We start from the raw sequence: 4,459 nt of genomic DNA on the forward strand, positions 1-4,459 counted from the left end.
TATAAGTTAGGTACTAGCGACAAGTGCTTCAAGACGATTCTCCACCTGTAATCTGCTACAATAAGTTACTTCGTACACAAGTTCGTAGTAAGTAGTTTTTTTCACTTGGATACCTCCGCATTTCTCACCAAATTTTCATCTTTTCATGTTTGCAGGACTGAGAAAAAAGGAAGCTCCTAAAAAGCGAACTCCAGGCTGTAATCCGAGAATACCATTTTCCGAGTCCACATTGAGGTTGATGGAGGCCAAATATCAAGAAAGTCCTTACATTACCGGCGAAAATTTGAAGGAGTTCGCCCGAAATATTAATGTGTCAAAAGAAAGGGTAAGTTTTTCATATTGGTTGCTTGAACGATAGCTTGTGTAGATAACCTACATATTTTTAGTATATTTCAGTAAATATCCAGGATAATCCAGGTAATTTGACTACAAATGCTGGTCTATAGAGCTGTGACATTCATCCAAATACGTATAAAATCCGAATATTCGGATGGCATTCGGATGGTCTAAGCAAAAAGGTACAAAGTCCATAAGTAGTAGGTAGGGTTTATTTACGGTTAACAAATGAAAAGGTACAGCTCTGATTGTTTATGACAGTTCAGATGCTTTGTTTAATCAGGTTTGATGGGTTATTTTAGGATATTGACATTGATGATCCCTCGAATTGTCATGGATCACAAAACCATAGGATAACTATTTTTGATGACCTTTTTTTAGAGCCGATAGATCTCAAACCTCGATCATAATCCCTCAGAAAGCCAATTTGAATTTTATCTATACTCGTACGTGGATCTCTGGTATACGTTCACATTGGCAAACTAATTTCGGTTTACCACTATTATAAGGGTCATCAGAAGGCACTTCTTCAAATTCACACATGTACTTCTTAGTGCGTTTCGAGCCATTTCCATTTCTATTCCCAGTATTTTTTTCCTTGTGGTTCGACCTCTTTGGGCCAGAGTTGTCATCTTCAGAGGGATCTGCATTTGGATCGATGAAAAACGTGTACTTCTGCATGGTCTGTATTAGAATTTAATGTAAATCTCTTTGACTATGTTAATTAATGTTGTGCGTGACGGTAAATTTTCGGAGTGAAGTGTATGTGAATTTGTTATTGGATAGTGTTTCTGAGTTGCTGTGAGTTTGTGAAATAGATTTCTGTGTTTGTGTAGTGAAATTCTGTTCTGATTTGGAATAAGTTGTGGCTAAATGAGGTATGAATCTGAGACTTGATTATGTGTTAGCCAGGATTATTTGAATTAGCCAGTTTTGTACAAACTTTTTTTCTCAAGTTAAAGATGGCTAAAGTTTGAAGGAATCCCATTTTCCTTTTAATTCCTGTTTCCTTCGTCAGTAACGTAAGACATATGGCACGGAGAATGTAGCAAATTTTTGTACACTTTTTCAGCATATTTATGTTGAAGAAAAAAGTGCGTGTGATGTTATGCAAACAAAAGAACATATCATTCGCCAAATACAGGACTTCACTTTATTTCATCTTTTTCACATCTCAATTTACTATTCCGAAACTTTGAAATGTTCATTCAACTTGAAATATTAAATTAAACGGATTGGATGTTTCTGTTTCCAATATATTGAATATTTTGGTCTTTTCTGTTTCAAAGATCTTTTCGGAATTGTTTATTTTTAGATGTTCAATATCTCCAGCTCATCTCAAGCATGTAAATTTTAAATTGAGTTCAATGTTATCCTTTGACCTACCGAGGTGATAAACCATGGGTGAAAAGATGAGTAGGCGAGAGTTTCTATCTAGTTTAACCTGATAATCTTAACTTTTCTTCTTGGATTTGTAATTTTTTTATGCTCTTTGAACAAAATTATGATGATTTCAATAAGTATGGTAAATATCTACGTGATATGTGCTGAAAAACTGAAACCCCAAATTTCAAATGGTTCAATGCAACGGATGCAACCTACCAATGACCGGGTGAGAGTTTCTATCTAGTTTAACCTTGGGAATCTTAACTTTTATTCTTGGATTTGTAATTTTTTTATGCTCCTTGAACAAAATTATGATGATTTCAATAAGTATAGTAAATATCTACGTGATATGTGCTGAAAAACTGAAACCCCAAATTTCAAATGGTTCAATGCAACGGATGCAACCTACCAATGACCGGGCAGGGGACATAATCGGAGTTTTAACTCGATTTAAGCTTATCTCTTGGATGAAGCAATCTGATTGGCTGAAAATTTTGAAATCAACCAAACGGATTGCAAAATCCAAGAGTCAAACCTAAACCAAGTTTTTACTCTGATTGTGACCCCGGCTCGACAACCTCAGAGCCTGGTTTGGAAAGACCTCCACACAGATTGCCACCAACAAAAGTGTACGTGGACATTAATTTGTTAAACTCAAACTGTGAACTCAAACAACCTAGTCAAAACTCACCGTGAAAGATAGAATCATAGAACTTATTTCCATTTAAAAATACCTATTTGTAGTGGGATACATAGAAACCCCAGGTTTTGTGTAAACATGTTTGTATTATTCATGCCACACTTATTAGGTAAACATATCATACCCTAATCATGTTCAGTACCTTGCTCTAGGAAGAGAAAAAAGCATCAAAAATTTATTGAACGATATGTGAGACTTAAACGTAAGTTTGAAAGTTTAATGGACCCTAGGCAATGGGCTATGCCGAAGAAGGGAAAAAAGCATCAAAAATTTATTGAACAATATGTGAGACTTAAACGTAAGTTTGAAAGTTTAATGGACCCTAGGCAATGGGCTATGCCTGTTATAAATCATCGAGGACCTTCCAAGGGTCCGTAAGTTTGATAAGACACAATTTAGGGCGCGGTTTGGATAAGACTCGAAAAATTCAGAAGCGTCGCGTCGACTTGAAATCACAATATTATAGTCTTATCGAAGCAGCTTTAGACTTTACGTGGAACAAAGGTCGCTTTCGGCATTATATTCTCAATCCCACATTGACGTATAAGCTGTGTCCGCACATAGTCGACGCCGTCAATCGATGGTCGATCGACGGCGACTGAAACCGTACACTGCCTCGACATTATAGATTCACCTCGTCGATCGACGATCAATTTACGGCATCGACTGTGTGTCGACACTTTGTCATCGAAGAGGCTGAACTGACATATTGCAACCAGAAGCTCCTCTGTGGATACAACCTATTTGGAGCTCTTTTTCCTAATACCATTTGACTCTTGGACCACCAGCATATACATATATCTCTCCAATTTTCTCGTCAGTAATTTTCAGTCCGATCCAGTATCAATCGCTTTTCAAGCAGGCATTTCAAAGCATTGATATAATCATTATCATCCTATGTGCAATACCCTCCCATATACAGGGTCTCCAGAGGCGTTGTGTGTACCGGTACCCGTTGAGACGAGATGAGTGAGAAATTGGGTAAGCTCTATTCAGGATACCAACTGCATGAAGTTGAGCTTGAGTAGTTATATGTACCGATGCAATAAAAAAAATTGGAAACCATCAGTATAATTTTGGTTTTTCATAGGTACACAACATAGTTACCTACATAGGTCAAATGAATTATAGTCTCGTTGAGACGAGATGAGTGAGAAATTGGGTAAGCTCTATTCAGGATACCAACTGCATGAAGTTGAGTTTGAGTTATATGTACCGATGCATTAAAAAAAATTGGAAACCATCAGTATAATTTTGGTTTTTCATAGGTACACAACATAGTTACCTACATAGGTCAAATGAATTATAGTCTATGAAAAACGCCTTAATCTGGGCGATTTCGGGACAGTCAACAAAATTTATCCCTTCACAGGATGGTTGAATGAGTGTTTATTTCTCTTTTTTACCGAACCGCCGCTCATTTAGGGATCCCTACTCTTAAGTAGCCAAATAGGTACTACTTATAGGTATTCTATGTCAACATTCCTCTGACAAACCTCTTCAATGTAATTTCTGTTTCACATGACGGCGCGAAGTACTTTAATTACCAAGATAACAGTACCAACAGGTGAGGTAACTTGATATGCAAGTAGCAAAGCATATGGCTAACATTGGGCACAAGTCTGCGATTAAAATTAACTTCTTAATGGTCACTGGATTGTGAATCCTATTAATCGTCCCTAATTACTTGAGCAGGTAGAAAAGATCTAACCAGGTCGCAGTGACACCGGGCTTGAATAGCCGATGGCCCTAACTTATATCAACAAATAATATCTACCGATATGCAAGAAGGTACACATAATAAATTGCAGGCCATTATGAATTTCTGTCTTTTCTTTAAAGGAATTTCTTTAAAGGCTAAAAAGAGTTTTGGTAAAAAGAAATTAATTATGTTGGTATCTAAAAGATTATTTTCGATACAGTCCTGATAAAAAATGGCTTCATCTCAGCTAATGAAATGTCATCATACTCATCAATCATAAATTAGAACTCACTAAAAGATGGTCCCATATGGCAGAACAATATGATTGTCAAGAA

Source organism: Diaphorina citri, unplaced genomic scaffold (genome assembly GCF_000475195.1).
Source record: "Diaphorina citri unplaced genomic scaffold, Diaci psyllid genome assembly version 1.1 scaffold1930, whole genome shotgun sequence".
Taxonomy (NCBI): domain Eukaryota; kingdom Metazoa; phylum Arthropoda; class Insecta; order Hemiptera; family Psyllidae; genus Diaphorina; species Diaphorina citri.